Source organism: Nycticebus coucang, chromosome 10 (genome assembly GCF_027406575.1).
Source record: "Nycticebus coucang isolate mNycCou1 chromosome 10, mNycCou1.pri, whole genome shotgun sequence".
NCBI classification, from domain to species: Eukaryota; Metazoa; Chordata; class Mammalia; order Primates; family Lorisidae; genus Nycticebus; species Nycticebus coucang.
Window position 1 is genome coordinate 24,835,817 of NC_069789.1, and position 14,574 is coordinate 24,850,390.

The following is a 14,574-nucleotide window of genomic DNA, read 5'->3' on the forward strand; positions in this document are numbered from 1 at the left end:
CATATTCCAAGACATACTGCATATAAATAAGATCTCCAGGATAGCTTCCTAGATGTTTAGTGCTCAGAACAAGAGCTCCCCTCCACCCCAACTCACACGTCCTGTAAATAGATATGACATATGGGCATTTCTTCAGAGGAGAGGAGAAGATACCTACATTACTAAACCTCTAAATTGTGTTATCTCATCTCTTTCCAAAAGGTGCTTTCAGAACCAATGGCATTGTTAGACCTAGAAAGCATCTTGCCAAGAATTAATGCAGTGAAGGGAAGCATTTTTGATTGATCACATCCTTTATTATTTTACTTTATTGCAACTTGGAATTTCACAAAAAGTTATCATCTTGGAGCCCATAGAAGAAATTTTAATTATTGAATGAGCCAATGTGTTTTATCCTTTTTAGAGAATGAATCCTATTGCCTTAAAGATAAATTTCTTGAGAGATTATATTAAGCTGTTACATTTAATTGGGTATCCAAGTATGTGCAAGAAACCATGGTAAGGTTTTTGAGGGTCACAATATATCAACCCAGAAGGAATTTGTGATCTAATAGGGAGCATGCTTTTTGAAACAGGGCTTCATACTCTATTAACTTTCTTTCCATATGCTCACGTAAGTCTGTCTTCTTCTTGTATTATTTATGATTATTTTCCAGTCCCTTCTTGTTCAGCCCTTGCCAGTGAAACACCTAATGAAGCTGAATTTTAAAAAATCTGTTTCACAATGTGAGTTATCAGCTATGAACCATGATGACAGCCAAGAAAAGAGAATAGTTCTGCCCCCACTAAGCCATCACCTTTAAATTTAATAACATTAAAATACCAATAGTATGCATTCTTGTGGACATGTCAGCAACTGTCATTATTAAGCCCCAAAGCCCCAAAGACCTAATTAAATCAGTAATAGCTTTTCTACTTGTATAGCCCCTGAGTGACAGTTTAATAAGGAGTGCTTTAGTGATCCTATAAATCAGACTAAACTCCATCCTAACAAGATACAAGCAGCCCTTTCCAGAAATTTTCTCAGAAAACTTTTTGCTTAAATGATTTCATGATTCCCCACTTATGTAAGGAAATACATTTTTACAACTCCTGCTCTTGGTAAGTGTTAAAAAATGACACTTTCAGAAACAAGTCTTTTTTCATTTTATTTGTAAGAATGATATTGCTGTGAAGAAGGATGACATTTTAAGAGTTGTTGGGAAAGAAAGGTGCACTTGACCATAACTTTTAAGTCAAGGAATTTAAATGACTCCAACAACCCCATTGTTGGTGCTGAGCATTCACAATACTATTGTTCCAGGGCATTCTATTGACTGCATTTCTTTCAACTTTGTTCCTTATTATATTATTCCAAGTCATGGAGTGGATTAAACTCTTACAACGTGAAGCTATATTTTCTGAGACAGAGATTCAGAGAGGATTAAGAACCACAATAGATTACTAAACAATTCTGCTATCAGAAGTATTAAAATGTATAGTTATTGCAATCTATTTTAGATTTTTATGTTTTCCTTTAGGGTGAATAGTTTACATATTTCTTAAAGACAATCACATGTTTCAGAGTTCTTTTAGCTTCGTTGTAAATCATTTTGTTTTGTTTTGCTTTGTCGGTGGCATTTTTTTAGGCAAAAGTAAGGAAACACATTGAAAATGTCCAGTGTTTCACTGAAATAGAAAGTTCATCAATCTAATGTTTAAGAGCTCTGTTTAGACACATCTAACTGCACAATGAATCGTTCCATGCCACTAATTTTCTATACATTTTATTTCGTTATCAGTACTCATAGAAAAATTTTACCTAACAAATGTAATTAATTCATGTAACAATTGTTTACTAGTACCTACTATATCCAGGGTACTGTTCTATGCATTATAATTCAAACTTTTTTTTTAAAACAATAACTTTTTAATTTTTTTTTTTATTTCAGGTTAATGTGAGAGTACAAAGAACTAAATTACAATATTTGCATATGTTAGATGTGCCTGTGTTCCACACCCAAAAGGTGTGCCAATATTCTTACACCGTACCCATTAGGAACAGACCAATATTGGTCTGGGCAACAATTTTTTTAAAAAATTCGTCTCCCAAATCTCAAACTACAAAAGCAAAAACAGGCAAATGAGATTACACCAAAGTATAAAACTTCTGCACTGCCAATAATAAAACAAATGAAGCAACACCAACACCATTAAAACAATCAGCAAAGTTAAGGAGACAACCTACAGATTGGGAGAAAATATTGGAAAGCCATACATCAAATAAAGGGTTAATATGCAGAGTATATGAGGAACTCAAACAACTCAATAGCAAGAAAACAAATAATTCAAATTAAAAAATAGCAAAGGACCTAAACAGACATTTCTGAAAAGTCATTCAAATGGCCAGCAGGTATATGAAAAAATGCTCCGTGTCACTAATTATTAGGGAAGTACAAATTAAAACCACACTGACAGACTCCTAGGCCATCCTGAAAACATAGAGTCTCACAACCCCAAGCCTGTGTCTGGTTTCTTTGGGTCCCAGAAAGAACACCCGAGGCTCAGAAGGCTACCAAGCATCCCTGAGACTAAATGGAACCAGTCCTGAGCTCTCTAATGTATTTCACTTGCAGAAATGGTTGGATTCTCCATTAGATGAATTTTCAACATAAAAATAACAAACAGAGCTTTTTGATGTGAACTGAAAGTTTATAGGAACATTATAAGTTGAATAATGTAATGTCATGTTGAGACAGAGGACACAGGCTTCTGACACCCACAGGCTGTCCTGGCTCTCACACCAAGGGCTGGGTGACTGCTGCTAAACATCAGTCATCAGGCAAGGCCACTCTGTGACCTGGATGAATTGAAATTAAAAAAATGAAACCAGGTGGTGCCTGTGGATCAAAGGAGTAGGGTGCCAGCCCCATATACCAGAGGTGGTGGGTTCAAACCCAGCCCTGGCCAAAAAAATGCAAAAAAGGAAACCATTCTGTATGCACATCTGAACACAGACAAAATGTCAAAGTCCAAATTGTCCAAGTCACGGCAATGACTGATAACATGAGTGACTGCTGCTCATTTCACAACTACACCTTAACCTTGGTCGGTCCCCCCCATCTTCTATATAAGGTTTATAATAACAGCTCGGCATTAAGTATCCATATTTCCTGACAGCATCTAAATCAGAACAAATCTCTACTTTTATAATCCTACCCCAAATTTGCCTACATAAGCACAGACCCCACCGGTCATTTTTAATGCTGTTTGACCAGGTGTGTCTTCCCCCTTTGTGAGCTGACAGGTGGTGCTTTTGGTGGGTTTTGACTAAAACTTATTAAAGATGAAACATGACAAAAGGAGCAAATTCTGTATTTACTCAAATCTGAGTTGGTATACATTGCAAGCACATGCCGATTTTATAAGATATTGATGCCTAAAATTTGTTCATCTTATTATAGAATTGAAATAATGCCACACTTGTTGTTTGACTACATTTGCTTTCTGGACTTGAAGATACATTTACCAAAAAATTAATTTTAAAAGTTGAGGGAAATCTTTTATTTTTGAAGCAAAGCATTTCCATTTAAAAGCTCCTTCCATTTAAAATGTTCTCCAAGGGACATGCACACGTGTGTGAGGTGATGTATTTTTTTTTTTTATCAATACAGAATAAGTAAATACATAACGGATTTTTAAACTATTTTGGATCAGAAATTGGTAAATATGGCCTTATAAAATTTTGTTAGTATACAGCTAGATCCTTTGATTCGCATATTTTCAATGGCAGAGCTTAATAGTTATAGCAGAGGTCATATGGCCAGCAAAGCGTAAAATATTTACTATTTGGCTCTTTAGAGCAAATGATTGATGGCTCACCTTTTAGATAGGCATAATGAAATTTAAACAATTACCTGACGTAGCAGACCACATAGCTCCAGGGAAGGAGAAGCGAGAGTTAAGCTTGAACACTCTGGGTAACATCTCAGTAAAATGACACCTTTGTGATAGGGCCTGGGGAAGGGATTGGTTCTCCTTACCTTGAGAGCTCAGGAGAGGAGAACATCAGTGATTGGCAGTCTCTACACCTGTGGTGCAAATAGCCACAGGATCATGTCTATGAGAAGCTCCAGGAGAGGTCAGTTGGAGTCTTCATGCTATTCTTTCATGAACTTGTTCACTCTGATTTTTTTGCTTCACCTGCCCACAGGGTGTCTCTCCAAGAAGACTGCTAAGATTTACTTCTTTTTTTTTTTTTTTGATCAAATTATGTTTCTTTTTTTTTTATTAAATCATAACTGTATACATTGATATGATCATGGGGCATCATACACTCTCTTCATAAGCCATCTGACACATTTTTATCACAATGGTTAACATAGCCTTTCCGGCGTTATCTCAGTTACTGTGCCAAAACATTTACATTCTACATTTACCAAGTTTCGCAAATACCCCTGTAAGATGCTTATTCCATGCATCTTCTAAGATTTACTTCTTTACTAAGAATGTTTCTCTCCCTCGAAGACTGTGTTTCTCTCTCTCTCCCTACTGGGAAAGCAAATAGCCCTCAGGCACCTAAGGGTAATTGTTCCCAAGCAAGATAGCAGCGCATCAGGGTCCCGACAATAGATAAGCCTGGAGACCTGGCCAGTCCTGGGCCCAACAACCTGAAATTGGGATGTGACCATAATATGACTTCATAACACTTGTAAAATATACTACTGTTTTACATGTAAAACTTAATTAGGAACAGAATAAGCAAAAGGCTATGACTCAATATCCTCACCTTTAAAATGAGCATTGTAACCTTGATACTTCACAGAATTATAGTGGGGATTAAGTGTATTAGTACAGCCAAAGTGCTTAGAGTGGTGTCCCAGTGTATAATAAATGCTAATATTTATGTCTTCTGTTTGTAGCTGCTGATATCACTAACAAAACAGGTAGCACCTTCAAGACTTCTAAATACTAAAGTTGATTTTCTAGCACATGAAACAAATTCAGGGAGCACAATGATACCTAAACAATGGCAAAATTGATTGTTTTTGATCACTGGCCAAAAAAGGATCCAAACCCTTTATTTTGTTAAGGAGAGAGAAGAAAAGGGGGGAGGGGGAAGAATTATATGAAAAGCAATGGCACTTATTCTCTTGAAAACTAGAAAACAATTAATAAAAGTGATTAGAAGCAGCAACATACAAAATAGCTTTTTTGAAGTTTCCAAGTATTGGATTAGGAACATATTTGAATGCAGTAGACTTCTGAAACACCCACATGCTGATTAAATAAGAGAAATGTAAATGCCTAGCTACATACCTCTTTACTGCAAAACATCAGAATGGTAATCAGTTTGTCCTCAGACTGAGATGTAATTTCTATGTCTTCCAGTGTTTCTTACAGGGAAAACCCATAACTTTTAGGGAAAGGAAATGGGCAGATTAAAATCATATAAGTTGGGTGGTGCCTGTGGCTCAAGGAGTAGGGTGCCGGTCCCATATGCCGGAGGTGGCGGGTTCAAACCCAGCCCCGGCCAAAAACAAAAAACAAAAAAAAAAATCATATAAGTTAAAATATAATAAAGAAAATTCAGAGTAACTTTGGGTGAAATTTTACTAGTAGGTAAACATCATATAACTCTCTGCAAAACAAACATTTTGGCAAATATTTTAAAGGTTATTTTTTGAAATCATATTCTGTATCAACTGAATCCAAGGTAACCATTATTTAATTACTAGATGTTATAAAGTTGAGTTGTTTTGCGCAAAAATTCATACGTTGCAGTCATAACCCTCAACATTTCATGGTCTTATTTGAAAACAGGGTCATCACATATGTAATTATTTGAATTAAGCTGAGGTTATATTGGAGTACGATGGGCCCTTAATCCAGTGGCTGGTGTTCTTATGAAAAGGGGAAACTGAGATATGGAAACAGGAAGAACACCATGTGAAGATGGGCATCTGTTGCCTGAAAGTCTCCCAATTGATGGGTGACGCAGAGAAATGAATCCTGCAAGGAAATAGTCTGAGTAATAAGGAGGTCCACTTACACTCTCATGACAAGTGGCAATCTTTATTTCTTCCACCAAAGCTTATATAGGCACGTCACTTAATCAATAAACATGACTTAAACCTTGGCCCCAGCCCTTTTACTGCCTGGTACTTAGGGGCCTACGAATAAATCAGATTAACTGATAACCATTTTACTAACATTATCTAAAGCTATCCTTATGGGCTAAGGTTTAACTGGATTAACTGATAACTACTTCACTAAAGTTATTCTTATGCTAAATAATCAAAAACAAAACCACAAAACAAGATTTTGGGGATATAGCTGTTTGAATGCTTGACCATCTGGAGGCTGTTAATCATCTTTAGGGAATAGTCTGGAAAATCCTGATATATACAGGTGACTGCCTGCAGCCCTGCCTCCATGAAGCTCCGCCCCAAATCACTTTTACATGATTAGGTTCTAAGCTACATATGGACTTCTATCCAGGATTTTTTCCTTTCTAACTCACAAAAGACTTTAAACTTGCCTTCACAAAATGGAACCGTTTAAAGGTTTACTTATAGGCTTTTTGCCTATAGGCATCTGTGGCCACAAGTTGAGGCACCACCCTAGGCCAGCTAGTGAGAGCCATGGAGCCGATCTTCCCTCGGCACCTTCAGAAGGAGCCTGGCCCTACCAGCTCCTCCATCTCTAGCCTTCACACCCATAAGACAATGAATATGTTTTTCTAATCTACCCCATGGGTGGTACTTTCTTATCTTCAAAATGAATACTCTATCTAACTGCATACTAGGCTTTAGAAAAAAATATATAATGAATTAGTCAGAAAAACCCTTGGGACAAGTTAGCTAGCCACCCTTACTCCTACCACTATGTAATGTACAAGTTAGGGAGTTTATTTTTCTGGAGTAGGTGCTTTACAGCACTGTAGCATAAAATTAGAAATTAAACAGAGAACAATGAGTGAGTGAGGTGTGATAATATTTGACATGTCTTGCTATTATTATTTATTTATTTATTTATTTATTTTTATTGTTGGGGATTCATTGAGGGTACAATAAGCCAGGTTACACTGATTACAATTGTTAGGTAAAGTCCCTCTTGCAATTATGTCTTGCCCCCATAAAGTGTGACACACACCAAGGCCCCACCCCCCTCCCTCCATCCCTCTTTCTGCTTTCCCCTCCCATAACTTTAATTGTCATTAATTGTCCTCATATCAAAATCGAGTACATAGGATTCATGCTTCTCCATTCTTGTGATGCTTTACAAAGAATAATGTATTCCACTTCCATCCAGGTTAATATGAAGGATGTAAAGTCTCCATTTTTTTTAATGGCTGAATAGTATTCCATGGTATACATATACCACAGCTTGTTAATCCATTCCTGGGTTGGTGGGCATTTAGGCTGTTTCCACATTTTGGTAATTGTAAATTGAGCTGCAATAAACAGTCTAGTACAAGTGTCCTTATGATAAAAGGATTTTTTTCCTTCTGGGTAGATGCCCAGTAATGGGATTGCAGGATCAAATGGGAGGTCTAGGTTGAGTGCTTTGAGGTTTCTCCAGACTTCCTTCCAAAAAGGTTGTACTAGTTTGCAGTCCCACCAGCAGTGTAAAAGTGTTCCCTTCTCTCCACATCCATGCCAGCATCTGCAGTTTTGAGATTTTGAGATGTGGGCCATTCTCACTGCGGTTAGATGATATCTCAGGGTTGTTTTGATTCGCATTTCTCTAATATATAGAGATGATGAACATTTTTTCATGTGTTTGTTAGCCATTGGGGCATCAGCATACCAGATTTTAGTCTGTACTACAAAGCCATAGTGCTCAAGACAGCATGGTACTGGCACAAAAACAGAGACATAGACACTTCGAATCGAACTGAAAACCAAGAAATGAAACTAACATTTTACAACCACCTAATCTTTGATAAACCCAACAAGAACATACCTTGGGGGAAAGACTCCCTATTCAATAAATGGTGTTGGGAGAACTGGATGTCTACATGTAAAAGACTGAAACTGGACCCACACCTTTCCCCACTCACAAAAATTGATTCAAGATGGATAAAGGACTTAAATTTAAGGCATGAAACAATAAAAATCCTCAAAGAAAGCATAGGAAAAACACTGGAAGATATTGGCCTGGGGAAAGACTTCATGAAGAAGACTGCCATGGCAATTGCAACAACAACAAAAATAAACAAATGGGACTTCATTAAACTGAAAAGCTTCTGTACAGCTAAGGAGACAATAACCAAAGCAAAGAGACAACCTACACAATGGGAAAGGATATTTGCATATTTTCAATCAGACAAAAGCTTGATAACTAGGATCTATAGAGAACTCAAATTAATCCACATGAAAAAAGCCAACAATCCCATATATCAATGGGCAAGAGACATGAATGTCTTGCTATTATTAATAGTGGTACCTAACAAGGAGTGTTTGTTAAGTGTCAGACATGACGTTCTTGGGTGTTTTTGTCCATATCCTGTGATATGAGAACCTCAGAGAAAGTAAGGGATTTGCTCAAGTCAAGACTGAATCCAATTCTGAGTCAGGAACACATGATCTGTGAGTATGGTATAGAATTGTCTGTACAATTAAAATTTGGGGGACTTGCTATTATGACCATAGTTGATGATAATAATCTCTAAATGTAGCTGGGCGTTAAGGCGGGCGCCTGTAGTCCCAGCTACTTGGGAGGCTGAGGCAGAAGAATCGCTTAAGCCCAGGAGTTGGAGGTTGCTGTGAGCTGTGTGAGGCCACGGCACTCTACCGAGGGCCATAAAGTGAGACTCTGTCTCTACAAAAAAAAAAATAAATAAATAAATAAATAATCTCTAAATGGCCCAGAGAATATTTCTTTCTGAAATGCAATGTATGAAAATGCTGAAATCTATATTTCTATGAAAATTAACGTGCTGAAGAAAACTGTTAAAATTTTACAGCTGATAAAGTTTGTTGCAGGAAGGGTAAATGGTTACAAAGTTTAGTGAGCATCATGTCAACATACACTTTGTATTTGATGAATTCAAAGAGTAGCAACATAAACATTTAATTAGGAAGGAATTCTAAGTTCAGAAATTTTTTAAAAAGTAAAGAGACATTGTTTAACCAAGGAATAGAAAAGAAGATGTTATTTTTGTTCTGTCCTAAGTAAGTGATTTATCCAGGAAAAAAATCTATTAAGTGCATATTCCACTACCATTGTAAAGAAAAGAAATTTCAACTCCTTTTGAAAAATATTGAAAGTTTGGACTGCTAGTTTTAAAGTGAAAAAAATACAGTTTTTCAGAAAGTTAGTAAATTTAGGTTGACTTTAGTATAAAAAACACTTTACAGAATTAATCATATTATGAGTCAATCCTGCTTGTTCATGCACAGAAATATATAACAACTCATTTAGAATATAAAAATACAGAAAGCATCTAATGTAGATTACTTATCAAATACCATAAGTAACAAAATAAAGACATATTGCCATGAAGTTTGTCATGGAAATTTATAGGGATGTTAAACAATCCTGCAATAATTAATGAAATCCTTAAAGAAAGACGACGTTTTGATATATTGGGGAATTATTTCAACATTTCCAGATCTTTTTCTAGTTGTATGCTTCTATTTCTATATCAGGAGGTGGGAGGATATGATAGTAAAAATTTAGCAAATACCCTTTTTCTGAGATCAGCTACATTCTATATTGTTTCCCACATTCATGAAGAGCGTCTGCAGATAAATCGTCTCCACGTCACCTTTGTCTACTTCTCTTAACAGGAATGCAGATAAAACCCGCAGTCAAACAAAGTTTTAGGACCTAGAAAAGAAACCATAAACACTTCAGTGATCACAATAATAACTAAATAATGGCAAGATTGATTATATTTGATCACTGGCCAAAAATGGACCCAAACAAATTTTTTTTAAGAAGAAGAAACAAGTGTTTATGGTGGTGAGGTCTATGTGACAAGGAATTGAGGGCACCTTCTGGCCAACAGCCAACTAGGAACTGTAGCCACTCAATCCAGCAACTAGCAAAGAGAGCTGAGAAAGGGATTTTTCTGCACTGAAGTGTTCGGTGCACTGTGCCTGCATTGAACTTGAGACCTGGGTGATGCCTTGATTGAAGCCTTATGAAAGGCTCAGAATCAGAGGACCCAGAGAAGCCATGTCTGGGTGCCATGTCTAGAGAAACCGCACATAATAAACACACATTGTGGCTCGGCGCCCATAGCACAGTGGTGACAGCACCGGCCACATACACCAAGGCTGGTGGGTTCAAACCCAGCATGGGCCGGATGGACAACAATAACAACTGCAACAAAAAAAATGGCCAGGTATTATGGCAGGCACCTGTAGTCCCAGCTACTTGGGAGGCTGAGGCAAGAGAATCACTTAAGCCCAAGAGTTAGAGGTTGCTGTGAGCTCTGACGCCACAGCAATCTACCAAAGGTGACATAGTGACACTCTGTCTCAAAAAACAAAACAAAAAAATAAATAAATAAACATGCAGTGTCTTAAGCTGCAGTGATAGCTAAGTAATACTTATATTGGCATCTGGAAGGAAAGTATTTTATACCAATTACCTAAAATATAAGACTAGCATTGGAACTGGGCAGTAAAGGCAGGAAAGATTTAGGAGGGGATAATAGAGAAAGTTTAAATTGCCTCAACTAGGCTGTTAGTAAAAAGTTTGATGAAATTGCCAGTGAGAGCTTAAAAGAAGCATTACTGAAATGGGAAAGATGAATATTCTTTCTTATTATGCAGTGGCTGAAAGCTTAGCAAATATTTCATCTTGATTATGTAGAAAACAGAATATTTACACGATAAAATTGGTTATTCAACTAAAGAAATTTCTAGGCCAAGTGTTGAAGATGCCACTTGGTTTCTTGCTGCTTATAATAAAAGGCAAGAGGAGAGAGAAAGGGAAGGCTGACTTGTTAAACAGAAAAGGAGCCAGGACCAAGAACTTTTAAAGTTCTCAGCCTCTTCTTTTGTCAAAAAAAAAAAAAAAAAAAAGTGAAAATTAAGAATTCATTTCTAAGCATTGTCAGAATAATGTATTTGAGAGATAAGACCTAGACTAGCGGTAAGGCTGAAAGTGCAACTGGACAAACTTTGTGTTGAAAACTTAGAAAGATAAAGTACCAGAGTGACTAGTCACAAAGAGAGTCAGGTAAAGAGATGAAAAGTGTGCAGAGGGGAGCTATTCAATGACATTACAGCCCTTCTAGAAAGCCTTAGGACGTTGTTTCTAATCATCTCAGCGGGAGCCCAAGGCAGAAAAGGCTTTGTGCGCGGGGCTTTTATGTAATGGAGTGAACCCCAATGAAGTTCATAGAAAGCTCACACATTTTTGAGAAAATTATATCATCAAAACACTTTAGGTTTGGACAGAGAAGGAAAAGAACAGGGAGCATAGAAAATAAACAGAGACTGTAGGATTACCCTGAAAATTAACTGGCACTCTGAGAAAACTACCCTGGAGCAGCACACCCTGCCTTTCATGCAAAGAGGAGGGAGCCTCAGGGAAGAAACCAAGAACCCAGGCAGGAGGCAGATCTAAGGGCCTTGAAAACTAATCAAAGAACTTTAAACATTTTCCCAGCTGGATTTCAAAATTGCTATGGATTCTTTTTTTATCTCTCACTTTCTCCCTTTCCAAATAAGAATATCTGCAGCTCCTTTCCTGCGCCCCACCCACCACTTTCTGTTGGGCAGGTAGGGGGAAGGTTCACAGGCTCACAGGTAGAGCAGAACTTTGCTGGGGGAGATCTGTTAACAAACTGTACCCATGAACCTGATTTTAATGATGATAGTTTGGACTTGGAGAACATTCTCTAAATGGTTAGTAGCCTTGGGGACTTTTGGGAATAGAGGTGAGCATTCTGCCTGTGGAAGTAGTGTGAATATTTGGGAGTCAGAGCATAGGGGTCTATAACGTCTATAATTAGAACTGCAAAAGATTTCAATTTCCATCTTGCTATCAGAATCTCTCTCTTATCTTCTCATAAACTCAAATCAAGATTTATCAAGATGAAGGCAAACCTGAGTTCAACCATTTGATGATAAGTATTTTGGAGCCAAGAAGTCAAATCCATAATCATTCTTGCATAATCTCTTTGTATCGGGAACAGACAACCAACTGAATGGATTAGTTCCTCAGGAACTGAGAAGGCCTCCAGAAACCAACCAGCTGAGAACTGAGGCCCTCGTTCAGAAGTTAAATCCATCCTGCCAAAACACATGTGAGGTTGGAAGGAGATTCTCCACAGTCAAGCCTTCAGATGGGACTGCAGCTCTGGCCAACCCTGACACCAGCCTTGTGGGTGACCTTGAATCAGAGGGTACAGATAAGCCATGTCTGGAGTCTAGACTCAGAGCAACTGTGAGGTAAAAAAGTGGGTTATTTTAAACTACATTTTTATGCAACAGTAGATAACAAACATATTATTTGTGAAAATGTGCTTTAAATATGCGTAGAACATTTCTGAGATAAATGCATGTGTACAATAAATTGGAAAAAGTAGGTATCTCTAAAGACAGCATAGGGATATTCTGAGGTTGGCAGAAATATTACTTATCTTTGGATAGCCTTTGTAGTTTTTGAAATGTTTTTAGGTTTTGTATATTTCTCTTTTTTTTTCTTTTATTGTTGGGGATTCATTGAGGGTACAAAGAACCAGTTTACACTGATGGCTCATGTTAGGTAAAGATCCTCTTATAATAGTATTCTGCCCCCAAAATGTGTACCAGCCCCTGTGACTCCCCTTCCCCATCCCTCACCCTCCCACCATGTGCTAGGTCATTAATTGTCCTTATATCAAAATTGAGTGCATAGGATTCTTGTTTCTCCATTCTCGAGATGCTTTACTAAGCATAATGTGTTCCACTTCCATCCAGGTTAATACAAAAGATGTAAAGTCACCATCTTTTTTATTGGCTAAGTAGTATTAAATAGTATACATATACCACAGCTTGTTAATCCATTCCTGGGTTGGTGGGCATTTAGGCTGTGTCCACATTTTGGTGATTATAAATTGAGCTGCAATAAACAGTCTAATGCAAGTGTCCTTATGGTAAAAAGATTTTTTTTTTTCCTGCTGCATAGATGCCCACTAATGGGATTACAGGATCAAATGGGAGGTCTAGCTTGAGTTCTTTGAGGTTCTCCATATTTCCTTCCAAAAAGGTTGTATTAGTTTGCAATCCCACCAACAGTGTAAAAGTGTTCCTTTCTCTCCACATCCATGCCAGCATCTGCAGTTTTAAGACTTTGTGATATGGGCCATTCTCACTGGCGATATCTTAGGGTGGTTTTGATTTGCATTTCTCTGATAATTAGGTATGATGATCATTTTTTCATATGTTTGTTAGCTATTCATCTGTCTTCTCTAGAGAAGGTTCTATTGATCTCTCTTGTCCACTGATCTAAGGGATTATTAGCTCTTTTTATGGTTGCTTAATTTGAGTTCTCTGTGGATCCCAGTTATTAAGTTTTTGTATGATTCAAAATATGCAAATATTCTTTCCCATGGTGTAGGTTGTCTGTTTCCTTTGGGTGTTGTCTCCTTAGCTGTACAAAAGCTTTTCAGTTTAATTAGGTCCGATTTATTTATTGTTGTTGTTGCAATTGCCATGGAGTCTTCCTCATAAAGTCTTTCCCCAGGCCAATAGCTTCAAGTGTTTTCTCCACACTTTCTTTGAGGATTTTTATTGTTCATGTCTTTTATTTAGGACTTTTATCCATCTTGAATCAATTTTTGTGAGTAGAGAAAAGTACAGGTCCCGTTTCAGTCTTTTACATGTGGAAATTCAATTCTCCCAGTACCATTTATTGAACAGGGATTCTTTCTCCAAGTGTATGTCCTTGATTGGTTTATCAAAGATTAGGTAGCTATACAATGTTAGTTTCATCTCCTTGTTATCTATTTAGTTTCAGATGTCTATGTCTCTATTTTTGTGCCAATATCATGCTGTTTTAATCACTATGGCATTGTAGTACAGCCTAAAATCTGGTAGGCTGATGCCCCCGGCTTTGTTTTTATTTCTAAGAATTGCCTTGGCTATCCAGGATTTTTGCTGATTCCATACAAAATGAAGAATTGTTTTTTCCAAGTCTTGAAAGTATAATATTTGTATATTAATAGGGATGGCACTGAATCTGTAGATTGCTTTGGAAAGTATAAACATTTTAACAATGTTAATTCTTCCCAGCCGTGAGCATGGTATATTCTTCCATTTGTTAATATCCTCTGCTATTTCTTTTCTTAGGGTTTCATAATTTTATTTATGGAGGTCATTCACCTCTTTTGTTGGATATATTCCTAGGTATTACATTTTCTTTGAAGCTATTGTAAAGAGAGTTGTATCCTTAATTAGCCTCTCATCTTGACTGTTATTGGTGTATACAAAGGCTACTGACTGCTGGGCATTGATTTTATATCCTGAGACATTACTGTACTTTTTGATCATTTCCAGGAGTCTTGTGGTTGAATCTTTGGGATTCTCTAAGTATAAGATCATATCATCAGCAAAGAGGGAGAGTTTCACTTCCTCTGCCCCCATTTGG